General features: G+C 42.5%; 1 long non-coding RNA gene across 1 annotated transcript in view; it reads left to right on the top strand.

Annotated features, from left to right (window-relative positions):
- Positions 1–18,590, top strand: part of LOC124072030 — an 88,814-nt gene extending 70,224 nt beyond the window's left edge. Inside the window, exon 4 of the long non-coding RNA XR_006845437.1 lies at positions 17,965–18,590. This is a non-coding gene — a long non-coding RNA (uncharacterized LOC124072030). The remainder of the gene's footprint in view (positions 1–17,964) is intronic.
- The last annotated feature ends 1,114 nt before the right edge of the window (positions 18,591–19,704 follow it).

Below are 19,704 nucleotides of genomic sequence, written 5' to 3'. Positions count from 1 at the left end.
AGCTTCATTTTGCTGAATCAGTTACCAAACTGTTAATTTTTGAATTGACATTTTTGAACAGGAAATGCTAAAAAATGCAGAGTTTTGCTTCTGTGATTTGTCTTATGTGGTAGCAAACTAAATATGTTTGGGTTTGGACTCCTTACTATACAAAGGAAGACCTTTGATGAGGTCACCTTGTGCTGCAAGAAATTGTGAATGTGCATTTTTGACTATTTTGTGACATTTCACTGGCTAAATGGTTGATCAAGAGAATAATCAATGGATTACTTTATTATGAAAATATGTGTTAGTTGAAGCGAAAACACGGTGTTGCGCTCTTGTTTTCATATTCAGTGTCTTGGGAGCAGCTGTCTGTTTCTCTACTTGTCTGTGCTAATAACTGTGGTTATAAGCGCTCTATAGAAAAATGAATTCACATGATATATATGTGACACATACTAGCCATGCCGTGTCGGCACTGATGATTGAGCAAGATATGAGCTGAGTAACGTCGACATTTAACGTGTGATGTGTCATGAATTATAAATAAAAGAGAGGTGAGCTTTCTGCTGGCCCGTGACAAGCATTCCTACAGGAATATTTAGAGTGTCGGGGTCTCTGCTATTCTGTCTGCAGCTGCACTACGTGAATGACTTCTGCAGTGTGTTCATATCAAACTGATTTTCATTTCCCCCGTATCACTGCGACTTGCGTTGGCCTAAGGCAAGAAAAAAGCCAGGCAGTTTTAAATATGCAAATATTTTAGGAATTATGGGCTTGATTTGAATAATGATGTGAAACGATGAACTCATTTTTACTGGAGAGAAAGAGACGTTAACTGTGGTCCACTGTCCTTTCTCATTAGCCACAGTACATCAAGCCTGCAGTAGCGCTGTTACTCTCCTGTTACACCCCCCCGTGTGTGTTTATATGTGTGTATTTAGATGTGTAGTACGAACCCTCAGTCTTCTTTCATAACTCTTCAATTAAGGAATATTTTTCTGAATTTTGTGTGTGCTCTTTATCTGTTATGGCACCACAACTGAAATCTCCAACCAATGGGAGAGGCGGGTGTGAGGATGAAGATAGACCGTGAGACTGGAGATTGGACTTTGCATGTATAAATGCATCTGAAATCTGATTTTTTTTTTTTGTTTTATCTCCTGCTTTAATCTTACATGAGAATCTGCTGCTGCAGCGCCGTCTCATCATTAATGCCTTCACGCTCTCAGCAGATATTTAATTGAAAGCTTCAGTCAGATGATCTTTGCAAATGATACTTTTTAATGGGGTTAGAAAGTGAGAGGGAATTTATGATTCATGTTTTGATACATGGCTGTAATCTGTTGATAATTTCCATCAGGGCTGGTGTGCTTGTTAATATTTATCGGCAGTTTTGTTAAGTCGTAAATCGTAGATCAATAAAAGGGTGCACTTAAGGAAATTAGATAAAGGATTTATTTTTCTTGGTATTGATTATGAACTTTGGCAGCAGGAGGGTGAGAGGAAGGGAGAGAGGGAATTGTTCTTTATTACCTTTGTGAAGAAACAGAGAGACAGAAAAGATGCTTGATGGATTGACTAATTTGTCTGACTATTTAGATTTTATTTTATGGCCTTTGATCAATTAGAAGAATTCAAGACAAACAATCAAGAAACATGCAGAAGTTTTTCACTGCAATATAAAGAATGCATTTTTTCATGTTAAAACAGAATTATAAAGGTTGATTTTTGTTTTGTTTTTTGCACTGACTTGTATAATTTGATAAAAATTGTGGCCCTTACATGTAAGAAGTGGAGAATATCTGTAGAGCACTGTGGTTTATTAACAGTGTTTTCATTTTTGAATGTCAGGTGGACTGTGTGCATCTGTGTATAAGTTTCCAGCAGGAACTTGGTCAGTTTTCCAGAACTGAGCACCACAACGACAATGACGGCTTCACGCTTTTTATTTGGTAGTGTGTTCATCCTCTTCCTGCTTGTGCACATTTGCACGCCCCGATGTGTGCGTCTGCATTCGTGATTATTGTGTGAATTGAGCTGTGAGTGGGTGTTGTCCATTGACCAGTACATAGCAAGTTATGCCTTGGCAGGTGTGGGATGCTATGTGGGCTAACTGAAGTCCCTCAGCCAGCGTGTTAGCCAGCCAGTCATCCACTCACTCAGGCAGGCAGGCACAGAGAGAGGCAGAACACAGCTGTCTGAGCAGGCCTCCATTATCCAGCACTATCTATTGATTCACCCTGTGGGATTTTTCCTCTTTGGCATGGGATCATCTGTGAACACACAGCAGCACACTAACACGCAACCCCACGTACAGACACATTCATGCAAACGGACATGTGCACACCTTCACACATGTATGCGCAGATGTAACACATCCGAAAAAAAAAAGGAACACACACATTTGAACCTGCATGGGCTGAGATCGATAGCCAAGGGGGGGATCTGGGACCTTTTTTCTTTTTCTTTTTCTTTTCTTTATTTTATAGTCTTTCCTTCTGACATTGGGAAAGGACCCCCCTCCCCCTTTCACTTTGCTGGGTGCTGCTGTGCTGTTGTGTTTTCTCTAATTATAGACCATAGCAATGGGCAAGGACCCATAAAGAATATCTCTGACGCTATAATTACTTTGGCAGTTTTCAAAATGAATCAGATAGTGTCAATGGGATTAACAAATGGTTTTAGTTTTAATTTTGTCACCATTATAGGACTGATTGTTTCTGTTTGTTTGATATTTTATTATTTCTTTCCTTTTAAATCAAGTTAATTTTGCTCGAAAATATGACAATGATCCATCTAACTTTCGTTCCTGCTCTTTGATTGTTTTGTTGCTTATGTAATGATGAAAATTCCCCAATTTAGAAAAAAATATTTAATTCTAGTAGATCTTAGTACATCCTAGTACATCTAGTACATCCTTCAAAACAAAAATGACGTTATTACACAAAGCGTCACACAGAGGCAACATAAAAAATGTTTGCATTTTTATCCTCCCACGTGTAATCGCATGGACAACCCCAGCAGTAATGATCAAACGAATAAGCATCTTAATCAGTGAGGGTACACAAACAAACCAGCAGATACAATATAAGCAAGTGTAAACTCCAGATGATCATACGATTAATGTATTCATCCTATGCATGCACTCTTCAGTATTATTGGCAATAAATAATGCATGAGCCTCAGTCTTTGTTTATGGTAAGATGTAATGCATGGTTCTGAGTATTCTGCTTTCATGCCAAGAAATGCTTCTCAATATAACGTGCTTCTCCATCCTCTCCTCCCTTCTCCTTTCCTCTCACAGAACATATATTGTATCCTGTTTGTCTCATTCCTGTCATTTCTCTTCTACTCTGCTCACAGTGCTGGCAGCCAGGCTAAGCAAGGCTTTGAGAGCGGGGGGGGGGGGGGGCAGTTAATGAATAATAACAGCCGATAATCTCTGATGGAAAACATCTTTTCATATGAAAATCTCCAGGTTGATCTCCCAATCCCACCACATTGTCAATCTGGAATATGGAGGCCGTAGAGGGAAAGGCTCTGTAATCTGCTCTTAATCTGTGTCTCCCCTCCCCGTCCTCGCACAATATCCTCAACAGCAGCTGTTTAGTGCGCTCTGCTTGTTTTCATCACTATGGATTGTCTTTGAATATCACTCTAATATTTAAAGTGTCTCTCTCTTGAGATTGTCTCCAGAGATGATAGTACAACCATTTAGGGCTATTGTACAGAAGGAATGTGTACTTGGCCAGTCTGTATCTAATTTGGAAATTATAGTGATTACGAGCTAAATATAAAAACCCGGGATTTTGAGGCTGTAAGAGGCCTGCAGCGAAGGCTTACTGTATTGTTTGCCAGATGCGCACGCACACACACGCACACACGCTCACACAGTGAGCTGCACAAACGGGAACACGTGCACATGCACGGTGGAAGAAGAAACTGTCTGATGCGTTAAGTGCTGTTGCGTTCTGTTGAGTGCGTGTCAGCCTCCGTCTCTTCTGCCCTCTCTTCTCGCTCTTGTTCTTTCTCAGTGTGTCTGTCTGTATGTGCAGAGGAAAACATTTGCAGCAGCATCGCTAAAAGCCTGTGAGCAGGGATGCAGGGAGCCTCCTCGGGCTCTTAGTCCACTCTGGACTTTAAATGGAGCCACACACATGATGGCTAACAGATGTTAGCCAGATTACACGCAACATGGGCCCAACCTTGCCTCAGATGCCACTGTCTTTTAGCCTCCACTCAACGCTTCAGGTTCAAGTCCTCCCCCTTTTTCTTTCTGCCTCTCTCTCAGATTCAGTGGTTAAAGGGTGATCTGCAGGGTCACGGATGCTGTCTGCTGTGAGAGTAGTGCATATTATGTGCTGTGTGTGTGTGTGTGAGAGAGAGAGAGTGTGTGAGGGTTGTATTGTTGGGAAAAGGGGAGCATGACGAGAGTCTGCTGTGGATATAATTAATAGGCCACATGCGGCTGCACCAAATGTGTCACAGTGAGGGGAAATCAATCGATGGAGTCTGCTGGCATAAAGGGTCTGTGTGTGCGTGTGCGGCGGGGGGTAGCTGATGGAAGGGTGAAGGGGGAGGAGCAGGAGAAGAAGAAGGTGGACTGGGAAAGAGGAGCAGGACCCAAGAGGGGAATGAAAGGAAGAGAGATGAGGAGAGAGACAGGGAAGAACCATGGGGAAATGAAATAAAGGCTCTGGAGAAGAGTTGAGGAGTAAGAAAATGTTGCAGAGGCAAATGGTGGGGGGGTTGAATCTCCCATCTCAGCTGGATAGAAATCACAGCCTTGAGCAATATCCTGCAGAGACATTTGACATGGAAATTCATGACCGTGTCAATATATGGACATAACGCAGATCTAACACATACATCACAGGCAACTCCCTAGCTGCATATTTAGCAGCTGCTTTTATCCAATCTGATTCAACTTGCTGTGAGTCCATATGTTTAGTATGGAAGCCACAAGCAAAATCAAACTTTTATTCCTGTTCTGCTGCAGATATCAGCACCACTACAGAACTTATTGCACCAAAATTAGGATGGCTAAATGCAGTAGCATTGATGCTTTGGACTTGCCGCCCAAGTAGTGAGATATCCTTCCTTCTCAGGGCCCAAACTCTGCAGTTGGCCTGTTTTTAAAGAGTGGATATCTAAGTTTGGAGGCAAGGGAGGAAATCAATGAAGATAAGAGTTGGATAGAGAGCTATGTGTTGAACAGGCTGGCAGTAGACTGAGAGAAGCAGCCTGTCACCAGCTGCAGGGCCCTCTCTGTGTGATAGTGTATGTGTGTGTTTGTGTGTATGGGACACAGGGACACATCCAGGCACACAGTCACAGATAGTGCTGCCAGGCGCCAGACAGCCATAGATGAGACAGGGGGCGTTATCGCAGACCGCTGCTGCTGTTGCCCTTGGAAGTCATGTGGGTAGGTACACACAAAAACACATGTGCATGCACATCCATACCTCGACATGGCATTTAATGCACTCTAATGCATACACACACAGAGCTGAACTTCGCTTCCTCCTATACCTGTAAACTGTCTGTCTGCAAGCTGGGGACAAATTTATCCACCAGATTATTGAGTGTAATATGCACTCTGGGCCTAAAACCTTCAACGATGAATAGCGACTGCTTAGCTGTGTTGAAAGGTTCACTTCAGAAGTCGAGGCAGCGATTTCAATATGAATGTTAAGCTTGAATAAATCTACACTGAGGAATTTATTTTGTGAATAGTATTTCCATAAAATAAATTGTTCCTCAACTGCACCTTATTGCACCTTAATACAGAACAGAAAAATGTATATGTAAATATTTAGTCAAAGTATATTCAAATTTAACATAATTTATGTTATATTGATTTTCTGTACCTTTCACAAGTCTTATATTAACAAAACAGCACAAGCAATTTTATATAAGGAGACAAAAGGCCATATTGCAAACTGTTGTTGGGTTGGAGTGCAGAGATGAGTCCAAAACAGGAAAATCTTTGGCAGAAGATGGCTCACTGTCTGCAACATCTCCTCAACATCTTTCTGGCCTTGTCACATGGGGCAAGTTTCACATACCTATCAGGAGTTGTCCACTGATGGTTAAAGGGCCCTGTGTGTTTGCCATGGGGTGTCTGGATGCTTGGCTGACAGTTTGCGAGCAGCATGGCACTTCAGACATCACATGATGTGTGGCGTATGTCTGAAGAGGTACAAGTGAATTTTGCACAAATTCTCAGGAGTTTTCTTTCCCCCTGTGGATTAGCACTTTCATAGGTTGATTCTCTTTCATATGAGTCTTAGTGGTGTCTGTGTAGTGTTAGACATAAAGTTTTGTCTCTGTAACCTCGACATTCATTTACATTCATACTGCATTACATTCAGTTTGGTGTCATTTTTGCAGTATGTGCCCAATGTCCTCAAAGTGACGACGGTTTTTTAAGCCAAAGAAACGTGCTACAATCGTATGTTTGTGCCTCACAGACGATCCTCTTCAGCCAGAGGAGATCCATGATCAATCTCCTGCATGTATTTGGATTAAACACCAGAGGGAAGGTTTATCTGCTAACCCTTGCATAAATTGCAGCATCATGCCATGACTGCTGAAGCTGCACAGGCTTACTTAGGTGGAGCTTCGGTGAATTGGAGAACAGTCAGTTTAAGAGTCTGTATTAGCCAGGCCAGCAGGCTGGGTTTGATATGAACTAGATATCTGAGTTTTTATGTTGGAACAAAAATAGGTATCGCGGCAACTTGTATACAAACTTATATACTGCAAGCAATTATAAAATGATTTGGAAGAAATTTAGCAGTAAATATAGAAAATGCTGACGGCACGGTAGTGAAGTGGTTAGTCCTGTTGCCCCACAGCGAGAGGGTACCAAGTTCAACAATTTGCATGTTCTCCTTGTGTTCTCTCCCTTTTCTCCACATACTCCGACTTCCTCCCACAGTCCCAAAGACATGCACACTAGGTTAATTGGTTACTCTGCTTTGCCCCTAGTTGTGAGTGTGTGGTGTGTGGCTGTCTGTCTTTGTGTGTCAGCCCTGCGATTGACTGGCGACCAATCCAGGGTGTACCCTGTCTCTCAGTCTCCAGCCCCCCCTCGACCCTGACAGATAAGCAGTACAGAAAATGGGTCAGGAATCACACCAGTAGCCTCCTTGTATGTTAAAGACTTGCTGACAAAAAAGCCTGAACCTTGTGTGGAGACAGTGTTTCAGTCCTCCACACAATTCTGTCAAACAATGTCGCAAATCAGACTGGGGATTTAATTTAACTCGGCATAAGCTCATTTTTCTCTGCATTTTGGTCCACCAGCTGAACTCTTTATTGGTGGCATCCACTCTAGATCAGCTGGTTGGTGGTTTGTTGGTTTTGGTGAGATGGGGGGTGTAAAGGAGCTGTCATTTGGTCTGAGGAACACGCACCCCAGACCCAGTTGCTGCCTGGTCTGTGCAAGAACCCTCGCTGCCTCCCCCTAGTAAACAGTCCATTAGCGTAGTGCTCCAAGGTAAACATATTTACTGGCTGGTGATGGCTTGCCAGTGTGGCTCCTCAGGCCCCGTGGCAGAGGGGATTTCATTAGGCAGAGGGCAGGGGGAGAACGGAGGAAATTAATGTGCCATTCAAGATGATTTCTTTGTTTCCCATCAACATGATCACAGACAGGCCGCAGGGAAGAGATGATTTACGCACACAAAGGAGAGAGACAGGGAGAGAGAGGGTGGGTAAGAGGGAGGGAGAGAAAATATCACAAAAGGCTCCCAGTGCGTGAAATGTCTTCCTTTTGGTGAAAATGCTCTTGTCGCAATTTTTGTTATGGCTTGAAGTGCTGGAATTGTTTTCAATCAGAAAAGCTTTCTTGTTTGTCATTAAGAACTGGAAATGAAAGTATTTCTGAGCAAAAGCACCAACAGGCACAACAATGTAATGCAATTTTTTCCACACTATGTACACACAGTAATCCAGCCAACCAATGCGATGATGTCCTGCAGCCTTGTTTAGAGCGTGTTTCACAATAGGAGCTTTTTCATACAGTTTGCTATACAACCTGAAGGATAATATTCTGAGGCCTGCCTTGTTTATTAATAACTGTGCCTTACCAATGAATTGTCTGAAAAGTGTACCGCTAATGGCGGCCTATTGGGTGATAGTTTGTAGTGTAAAAACTACACTTAAGTTTTGAGCTAACAAACTTTTCTTTGGTGTTATTTTCTTGACATCAACAAAGTATTACCATGAAAGGACCATGCAAAACAGATTTCATTTAATTTTGTATATGGGAACAGCGATACATACAAAGTAAATCAGTAATAGGTAAAGGCTAAATTTGGAATTCAAATTAAATTTAAATGCCAAACAGCAGCATTTAGTATGTAAATACCTAAGTGGTGTCTTGCTGCAGTAATTTTACATTTTTGAGTTGAAGTGAATGAAACATAATAAGGCAAGGTTGTGGTCAACAGTAGGTGGTTTGGACTATAACAAACAGCAAGTGACTCAGAAAAACTGGATTGTAGCCTGTCTTTAGTTAGAGAGGCGTATTCTTCAAAATGAGTAAGCTCTAAGCACAAACACTTAGCAAACCTGATATTCTTAGAAACTGAAACACATAACATCCCAAAACGCATGTTTCCACTTGTATCACTTTTAATACCTGTGAATATGTTTTTCTGTGCAACTGCCTGTGTATTAGAATACTTACTGATATCACTTACCGTAGTTTTTATTGATTTCAGAGAGATAGATTAAAAGAATAAAAATGTTGTGTGAGTCCTGCTCAGCTTGCACATCTCAGGGCTGTTGTTGCAGATGAACATTCCTGTAAGAGTGAGCTGTCTCGAGCTTCTTCTCTGCTGAGCTTTTATGACTTTGGATTTCATGCATGGAGTTTTGATTGACAGCTGGAACTGGAAAGTGTCCAGTGTTGTGGCCTCTGCATTTTTGCCGATGACATACTCCTCTTTCATCATGATTAAAGATGGGCATTTTAAATGATTTTGATATTTAACTACTAGTTTTTAAATACTTGCAGAAAATAAAAAATCTGCTTTATCCGCATTCACAAAATAACGCAATTGCGTAACATTGTAACTCATTAAAATAATGGTGTGGTTGTGCTAACAGGCAGTACCACAGAGGACAGAGGGAGAGAGGCAAAAATTACTTACATACCTTGTGGTTCCATGCATTTTATCCAGGTGACATCCACTTTCACATCTACTTTCTTCGCTCATAGGTTACAATGCTTTGTGGTAGGAAATGGGCATGTAGTTGGCATGCAAGCCAAAACTGCACACTGACTAGCTGTCACATTTATTTCTGCTGCGTGATAGGATGTCAGATCGAACTATATAGAGAACCAAAGGTTTATAATTGTTGTCAGTGTAAATTTCATCACAATCCTGTATTGAGATTGTTTTATTGCCCAGACTTACAGCATGATGTCACTAGAACACCTCATGCTTTTTGTTCACATTGGACTACATCCAGACTTGGCCGGAGGTTACTTTGCTTTGCCACGTCACTGGAATTAGAGTTAAAATTTTGTCATATTACAAGATAATTTCATAATTTGTTTTTATACTCCAATAGACTTTAGTCCCATGCTTTGCTTCAGAAATTCTTTTTAGCCAAAGTCAGTCCTTGTCTGTCTAGTGAGAGCTTTCTTTCAGTATTGTTTTGCAGTCATTCAAGACATTCAGTTGCACTTTCATTTTAACTATGTTTCATTTGCAACCTTGTTTTCCAAATTTAGTTTAATTTTTTTTTTCTTCAGTAAAGTAGGTAAACAACCCACACGGTGTGTTTTTCAGGTACTACGGAAAAATCAATAGATAAACCAAAACTAAAAAAATACACAAAGTAAACACTGCTTGTTTTCACTATAACGACTACCATTTCACTATGGTACTGTAATTCAACAACATCTACTTCTTTTTAGCCACTGTTCATGTTTTGTTTACCCTTGCAAGTACTTTTAGCAGAGGTCCATATATTAAGTACATGTAAGCTATTTTGTTTACTTATTTCTTTTGTCATGATAAAGACTGAGACTTTCTATCACCTGGACCCCTAATGTTTTGTAAAACACTGTAGATATTTGAGCATGCAGCTCAGGTATGGCGTACATCCATGAACTATAACCAACCATGTATTCCTTGCTCGCTTTCCTCTCTCTCACTCTTGCTCTCTCCTTCACCCTCTCTGTTTCTCTTTATCCACCTCTCCTTCCCTTCAGGTCATATTCAGGGTTGTATGACACCTGTGAGCGATGTGCTGGGTGACATGAGCTGCATATAAATGACTGTAGACAAAAAACATGCCCCTTTTTATTTATACACACACGCGCACACACACACAAACACACACACACACACACACACACACACACACACACACACACACACAGAGTGTATTTTCAGATGCCTTTCTGCCTGTGCTAGGAGACAGTGTGATGTAGTTGGTGACCCTAGACTGTGGAGCAGGTGTTTAGGGTCTGATAACATCATGACAGAGAGTACAGGTGTGACCACATACAGACAGGAAGGACACACTCACACACAAATAGACACATGCACAGACACGTATTGTGTGTCATATTGGATGGCACAGCTCTTTGTTCGCTGACCAAAAGACAGTAACGTCATACCACAGGGGATACAATGTGCATACAGCTGTGAATGAATAAAATCTATTTCAAATTAAAACTAGCAAGGACATGGATGTTTTCTACCATGTACTGCCCACTCAATGTAAGCCTTTATACAAATATGCATCTGTTGAGTACAAACAATGCAAACATAATTATCAGTGATTATTTGGATATTGTGTTTACTTTCTGTGAAACCCAAACCATTTACATACTGTACATGTCACTTTAACATCAGCAAATTAGAATTTTATGAATGTTTTTCATTGTAGATCTTTTGTTGGTGCAGCTGTAAGCAGCAGTATTTCAGTGTGCGTGTGTGTGTGTGTGTGTGTGTGTGTCTGTGTGCAGTGGACACTACAGGAAGGTAAATGTCAGCTTTCATGCCGTCCAGGGGGAGACTTGTCCTCTGCACCATCATGTGGAGAGAAGCAGTACAGCAGGGACTTCATTGACATTCCTCTCATAAAGGCAGTGGCTAACCCGGCCTCAGAAAGTAATCCTGCTATGCTGAGATGTGGCAAGGAAGGGGACACAGTGTAGAGCTGATTGATTTGATCCCAGCCAGGAAATTGTACATGTGGTTCTAAGATCTAAGAAGTTTGTCCGCTTTGCTGCTGTCCAATCCCGTACTTCTACCCTGAGGATGAATACGTGAAATGTTTCTGTATAGCATCAAACCGTGAAGAGATGTTTATAAATTCAAACAATAACAGAAAGTGTGGGATTTTAGTTTTTTTCTTTGAGAAGTCCTAGCCTGAGGGGTGATGTTTTGTTGATATGCAGCGAGGCCCAAGGTACAGCCTTGATAAGGACTGATATACAGACAGCGAATGTTTTGTCTCTCCAGTTCTTATTGAGCATGACAGAGAGGATTTCAGAGAAACTGCACTGCCAGATGGGAGATTGTTCCTTCATGGGTATTGTCTGTGAAACGCCTCGGAATATGTCATCTTTATCTGTGTTAAAACATACCAAACATTTTTGCGTGCGATACTGTGGTACAGAAGCTATAGCCTCTCCCATCTGTGCCGTTGCAAACTGTATCTCGGTCCTGCAGCATCCAGTACACAAGGCAGAAATAACTCCACTGATCTGAGGAGCGGGCTGCCACTGCCAAATTTGTGATACGTAAATGTGTGAAATATTGTGATATTGAGACATGGTTCCAGATAGATTATGTTGTATCAGTGAGCTGTGTTTTATCCCTCTCCCCACTGCTGTCTCCCTCTTTCTGTCTCTCTATCTCTTTCACACACACATATACACACTGACACACATAATGCTCTATCATTTCCCTCATCCCGTGCAAGAGGTGTGAAAGGCAAATATATGCTTTCCTTCACTGTGGACATAATACTGAGGTCATGAATGGAATGTTAATGAATGTTTTACCACATACCTCTATCAGTGGACGCACACGCGCGCACATACAGAATCCCGCTCGCTCACCAGGATTTGCCGAGTGAGTACCAACCTAGCCAAAACCATAACAATACACTATTTCAAATATGCATTCCTTCGCAAGTGAGTGGGTGTTTTTTAGGAGCATGGCAGCTTGCTTTGACTTGTATGTTGAGCTGCAAGTATGTGCAAAAGAATGGGGAAGGGGGGAGGGGGGGGGGACAACAACACAATTCAACTGACCAACTAGGCAAAGTGAGGTAGAAAATGTAAGCACGCAGCCAGGCAGTTCTGTGTCTGAATATGACCCATGAACTTCAGATCTGTGTCACATTGGGAATTGCAATAGAGGAAACAAAGGGGGACAGAGGGTGTGGGAAGGAGAGGCAGCGGATCGCAGATCACTAGGCTGTGTTTGAGTATCTTATCGCGGCTGTCGCCAGCTCAACCTGGCTCCATTGACTTTGTGCGGGGATTAGAAAGGCCCACAGCTTCTGATTATTTGGGTGAGTGAGCGGTTCTGTGTAAACAAACATTGTGGCCGGCATTGTTCCAGTCACAACACGGCTGGTTGGCCCCTGACAAACGCCGTACACACGCACACACACACACGAGCATGTGGGAGAGTACACACACTGTGGTGCATCATGCTCCTCCTGGTGTGTGCTGGTGGGTTTCGGTCGTTTTTTAAATTCACCTTTGTGGATATCAGTTGTGATTTCATAGGCAGAGATTCTCAATTTAAAAGTGCAAGAAAGCGAGAGCCAGCAGCTCCTTTGCGTCCAATCTTCTCAAACTGAAGTGTAATGAACGTACATCAGGAAATTAAGATCTTATTTTGACTGTGAGCAGATGTATTGTTCCTTTTCAAAGTGCAACATGCTGAGAGATGGCAAACCACACCGAAGCTACTGTAACCAAAAACTGTTGGCATCTGTACACGGTTTTAAAGCCAAGAGGAGTCAAGCGGAAGCATATTGAGGGTGAAGGGAGTTGAGCAAGTATTATTTTATCAACAGCACAATAAGCAAAGCAGATGGGATGCGGTGCAAAAATAAAAACTTTGAGAAAAATGTTTCTTCACCGTCACAAATCCTTGGTGAGAATCTTATTTTATTTTTAACACAACCTTTCGCTGTGCATTTTTAAGACAAAGGTAGAGTGAGAAGCACCCGTGAAGGGGCTGTAAAGTCGGCTGCATCTCCAGATATCCATTCCAGATGCTGGCTAGACTTGGTGGAGCCGGGGCCCGCCGTACTGGGGGCTGGATTTAGTTGTCTTTTCCTCCAGGTGTGATGCCTCATGCTGATTCCCCCACATGTTCCATGGGTCTTATCCAAACATGCCGGTGCTGGTGACAGCGCCGGTAGGCCCGCCTTCCCTCCTGCCCGCCTTCCTCTCTCTGGCCTCCCTTGGTGGCCCACCCACCCACACTGCAGCAGCAGCAGAAAGCAACCGGTCGTCTTCTTCCTTACCTGTCAGCAGAGTTGCTGCCTTGAGTGGCTGTCCGGGACAAACCCGAGAAGCCTCCTTCCGTTACTCTTTATTTCATGCCTTCCCCAGGCCTCTGTCTCCTTCTTCGTTTGAACCCCTTTGATGAGGGGTTATGTTCACACTGGTGCTCCACAGGCTCTGCTGCAGGCCCAGGACAGAGCAGTTGTTGCTCTAGTAACTCAGTCGTGCTCAACGGTGATGTAGGACATATTAAACTTGTCATATTTCAAGCCTGGTCAGTTTTAGGACAATACGCCATCAGGGAGTGTTAGGCGGTTAAAAAAAGCAAAGTGGAGTGGAAAAAGAAAACAGAACCTCTGCTGTTTTGTGTATTTGCTCCCCAGTTGAATGTTCGGCGTCTGTTTCCATTAAAAGTGTGGGTGAGCAAAATTCACTCTTTATCCTGCTGTAAACTGTGCTGGCTTAAGGTCTTTCTTTTTGCACTCATATTTTACTTTACAACATGACTCCATTCTTCCATGACAAAATGAATGTTTCCCTTTACTGTACACGAATTCCACCTAGTCTTAAAGTTTTTATTTTCCAGGGCAGGAACAGATAGCTGCAGTGGGGGCAAACATTATTAGCGAGCCCACACAAAATATGTTGTCTCGTGGCTCGAGTTGGACGTCTTCCAGATTTGGCATAACCGAGGATAACATATTTATGGGAACAAGAAACAAGAATCTGTCTTCTTTATTAGTATTATAGCAAATGTGATTGATTGTTTCTTTCCACTTGAAGTTTTGATCACTTAAAAAAAATTTCATTACAAGTTTGAGTTACGGAATTAATTAAAAGGCTGGCATTCACGCTATTATTCTGAGAGATGAAGTTAATAGATTAAAATGAAGCTATTGACTTTTTTTTTTCTCCTACGGAAAATCTGAAATGAATTTAAATAGTTTTGTTTTCTATGTCCATTAGTCTGTTGAACCCAAGGCTCTATAGTATGAAAAGAACACTTTTTGAGTCGGATGACACAAACTTGGGTTCAGTTAGTGTGTGTACATGTACAAGCAGTGTTGTGTTGCCGTAGCTTTGCTGAGATACTTTGACACTCCCAATGAGCCAAAGCAACCTAAATGATTTCCCGATGTTTTTAAACCATCATTGCTGTGATTAGACTCACAAGGTCAAGATTTCAGAGTATAAACTGCTTGGACTGTCCCCAGGGCTCATTACAAAACACACAGACAAAGGTGACACTTAACTCTTTGCAAATGTGCAATGGCAGAGAGTGACTGTGTTTTGATTTTATTGTTTTTAGAGTACAAGCTCAACAGCTCTGTGTTCAGACTTAATGACGGAGGACAAAACGCATCAAATGCATGACAAGCCTAATGTAAATAACACAGTCATCTGTATCTTATCAAATAATTTTCTCATCAAGTTTTTTTCCAACATCTCATAACATTGTAATGTCCCGTTGGGAGTGATTAATATGTCGTGTCAAACTGAATCAATGTTTGGAAACTTGAGCTTAATATGATCAGTGCAACAAATGTCAGGAAGCTGTGGTTTGGTTTGGGAGGCTGTGGTTCATCTTAAACTCTTCATCATTGTCATACTTCTCCTCCCCGTTGTTAGGATGGCTTGAGGATGTGTGCTGTTGTGGAGCACAGCAATGTAATGAAGCGTAGTCTTAGTTTGAATGAAATCTTATTACCTGGAGAAAAAGCTGACTGATAATTACATGTCATTGATCTTAAAGTTAAGTTTGCTTTTCAGCATATTTTGCCATGTTGACAATCCAAATCTCTCTCAGCGATGCAAAATCATGCTTCCATCTCTGGGTTTACCACATCAGTGCGAGCCTACGTACGTTCTCTTGCTATTACTTCCAGGTAGGGCATCCTGCAGTGTCACAGGAACCTCGCGCCACCTTGTCTCGTGACATCATTCCCAGTCATCCATTTTGTCTCCTCTGTTAGAGCTGGAGCTGGATGTTGGACCTCAGTGAGGCCCCAGTGCTGGTATTAATTTCTTGGGCCTGTTGGCGTCTGTTCTCTTGGCAGCCCAACGCCGACTCCAGCCCCAGCCCCGGCCCCAGCTCCAGCCTCAGCCTCAGCCTCATCCCCGGCTCTGGTTCCATCTCCATGTAGGAGTGTTACTGGAAAGCTGGCCAGTGGGATCTGGCTCTGAAAATCATTTCAGGCTAGACCTGCCAGCATCTGTAGTAAAGCTTGCAAGAGATGAGCTATTAGTATTCAGAGAAGACAGACGTGAAGAAAAAAAGTGTAACAAAAAAAGAGCATACGTGCTTTAATCATACATCATTTTTAGAAAAAGAAAAAAACTTTTTCTGTGGTCCCTTTTTTACAGTATGGTTTTATAGCTTAATACCGATATGGAGCACGCTTTTGTGGAATTTCAATGTGGTTTCCAAGATTTTGAGCAATTTATATTTGTAAAGGGCTGTTTCCAATTGCAAACAGAGGGGATAGCTGAATAATGAAGTGGGACCTTTTTGGTTTTCTACAGGAAGATAAGGCAAAAAAGTTCACAAGTCATTTCATATTTACAGTGCTAGTAGTAGTGGATGTATTATACTTATAGACTGAGCAACACTTTTGATAAATAAAAACATGTTTGATGACCCATATGTTGTGTTCAAAAGTTGGAATGAAGCCTGTGTGCTGCAGCCACTTTGGATTATGTTACCAGAAGACATGGATTCCTGGCAGAACTCTGGGTGGAGGTTTATTCCTTTCAAACAAGCAAAGCTAATGAAAAACAAACTCAAGCGTTTGCGTCTCCATGTGGTCATCAACCTTCAGTTTTTCATTTTTCACTTAAGGGGATATTTTTCTAGTTGCTGTTCTTCTCATGAACCAGTTTAAGGTTCGTCTTTGTCTCGTTCTCTCTCCCACCACTGACAAATGGCATGTCCTACCTCTTGAACTACTTTAAGTCCTTCAACCGTAACTCCATACTTACTGCATCTGCTAATGATTGGCAAGTATGTGTTTGCGATTATAAGTGTACGTTACTTGTGATTGTGTGTCTGTGTAAGTAGAGGTGGGCAGAAACTCCCTTTGGGTCTTGTTCAACCAGTCCCAGGATTCCAGTGGCTTCATGGGATGCCGCACAATTTCGTAGGCTGTTAGCGAATGTTTAATGTTAAGTCAACATGCAGGAAATACAGTTCCTTCCCTCTCTTTATGAGACAAACATGCCAAATGATTAAAACCTCATCTCATTATAACTAGGCGTACTTGAAATGGGATTTTTATTTTTATTTTCTTCTCCTTCTCTTCAAATGAATGTTTCATGGGTGACTGATTTACACTATTTTCACATCTATATGTGTTGGCTCCACTGTACGTAAATGTCCGCTGGGTTTTCTTTTTGGCTAGATTAGCATTTCCTTTAACCCTTGCAAATATTTCATTCTGAATAGCAGGGGGGAGGATACAAGACGTGGAAAAGTGGAAAAATAATTCTGCAAACTTGAAAATCAAACATGAATAATAGGGGCCAATGGGGTCAGTGTTGCAAAACACACTTGCAGTAGTATCTTTTACCATTCATCACATTTATTCTTTTATAACCGAAGGTATCTGTGCATGAACAGTTCACCACATGACTTGCTGACCTCCACCACGATGCTCATGAATCTCCTTCTTCTGAGACTCCGGAGAGGTTTCTCCAACAAGCTGTTGTCCCTTCTGTAAACACAAGTACTGTAGAAGTGTGCGTGTGTGTGTGTATGTGTGTGTGTGGATGGGGTTATTCAAAAGCTGTTCCACTTGCATGGCCACGCCTCATTACCCATACTGCCTCCTTCTTTGCCCCGAAGTGGGGTGCGGCTCCCCTCGCTGGGCCCAGTCGTCAAGGTGACCCAACATGCCCCAGGATGGCAGGCAGGCAGACAGGCTGGGAGAGAGGGGGCTGTTTGCTCTGTCTCTATTGTACTGGGGCCACCGTATGCTAGCTGGTGCACTGGGCCCTGGGTAGTTCCAGACTGCCGCATGTGTCCCGGTGAGCAAGCAGCTGATCTCATTTTTCAACACACAGCTGCCCCAACATCAGGCCCAGGTGAAGGTGACCTCCCTTGCCTGTTGGAGTGCCTCTTAAATTGGTGAGGTGCAGCCACTGCTGTACCAAATCCAAAATACCTTAAGTACTGATGATGTAACATATTGTTGTTTTGATTTTAGGTTCATTTTTGTATGCACGGGTATTAAAATCACCATCAAAGTCCTTAACATCTATACTATGTAGGACATAAATGTGGCAGTTGTTGTTGTGGTATTGCAGCAGGCCGTACATCGTTTGAGCCGTGCTGCTTTGCATTAACAGTCTGTAACTGTATATTTCACCCTTGTAGCTCTCCAGGCATCCAATCTATCTCTTGTTCATTCTCACCCCATCCATCCATCCATCCATCTCTGTATTCATTCCTTCCTCTCATTTGTCTCTCTCTCCCTCAGTGTTTCTTTCTTTCCACCAACCCCCCGCCCCCCACCACCACCGTGCAACACAGGACAGATTGGGAAGCCGTGATGGCGGCACAGAAGTTGAGGGAGAAGCTATTTATCCCAGACGGATCAGGAGGTGTGTGACGGAGGTGTGGACGGTTGCTGCAGGTCAGTGACGTTGGCAGGCGCCAGGCAGGCCGGCCCACATGGCTCGGGGACTGTGGGACTACAGACAGATGGCACCTGGTGGGTGACAAACAATTAACAAACCAACAAGAATAGCTGGATCGGCAGTATACCCACAAGCACAGGAGATAGCAAGAGAGCGGGTGCATCTGTGCTCTGAACACTTTCACTCTTTACTTTTCCTCTTCCCAAGTCTTGTTTTGTATAACAGTTGCAATTTACCCATGTGTCTTTTTCACAAAAACACTCTTGTTGTCGTGTCGCTATAGAAGAGTCTAAATAAAGCGGTGTTGAGCATATGCAGCTAGCATATGCTTCTGTTTATTTCAGTGCAGTTTTGAGAGACGCAGTGGGTAATTTAAATGAACAATACAATGAAACAACACATTTGATATCTACTTAAATGTTAAGCAAAAGTTATAAACAATCATATAAAGTCTGTAACAGCAAAAGCGTTACCTGGCATTGTTTTGCTGTGTCTGTGTGTTCGCACATGTTTTTTTATGCTGGAAAATTGATTCAGCGTGTTTGTTCAAAAGTGCGTGTGGTGGCCGATGGTATTTCACTGCCTAACTACATCCAAATGTCATCGTGATAGGGTGTTTCTGCACTCCACTCCCACTTACTGTACAGTGAAGATGTCCTCTGTTGGTCATAAACAAGAAAATCTGCAATTTTGTCAGTAGTATATTTCAAGAGCGGGGAGTCAAGGATTATTATCCATATTACCTAACTGAGTATAAGTAAGCGGCCGTCATCTGGTAGAATTATTGCTTTGGACTGGCATTGGTCCTAGTATGTGTGTATTTGTGTGTGAGTGTGTGAACACATCTGGAGTCTAGACTCTGTGACTCTGTGGGCAGGGTCCTATCTACGAGCAGCATCAAGTCCGGAGACCGGCCATGTTGACATAGGTGGCACACACATACCGGCATCTGTTTCAACAGTCAGTACTCTTACACACACACACACACACACACACACACACACACACACACACACACACTCACACTCACACTGCCGGACATTTATTCTCCACTGAGGAATGGATGAGGGGGTGCAGGGAGGTCCCTGGTAACCAAAAGCAAATGCAACTTCTCAGAATCAGCACTGTAAATCCTCCAATCCCCTTTTTTTCAGTGTTTCATCAGGATATTAAGACATGCGAGGGAGGACAGCATTTATTTGTGTGTTTTTGTCTTTTCCCCCCATGCTGGTTGTGTGTGTGTGTGTTTTTGTTCATACGACTGTGTGTATTTGGGTAACAGAAAACATATAATGAATTTCCTCTCGAGGAGTCCTGCTTAATCATGAAAATGGCCTCATAGTAGTCTTGGGGGGAAGTATGAGTGTGAGAGAGAGAGACAGAGAGAGAGAGGGAGACAGAGAGAGAGAGATAGAGAGGAACTGCCTGTGGGCTGTATTGCATGGTGAATGTTGAAGGAGCCTCTTAGCATTTCCAGATCAGGGAGTTTTATTAGCCCATATCAGAGCGCTGCCACTTGTGATTTACGTCTATGAAGCGTCTATCGCTCCCTCTCTCTCCCTCTCTCTCTCTCTCTCTCA

This window comes from Scatophagus argus, chromosome 15 (genome assembly GCF_020382885.2).
Source record: "Scatophagus argus isolate fScaArg1 chromosome 15, fScaArg1.pri, whole genome shotgun sequence".
In the NCBI taxonomy this organism is placed as follows: Eukaryota; Metazoa; Chordata; class Actinopteri; family Scatophagidae; genus Scatophagus; species Scatophagus argus.
The sequence above is the reverse complement of the archived record's forward strand: the minus strand, read 5'-3'. Positions and strand labels throughout refer to the sequence as shown.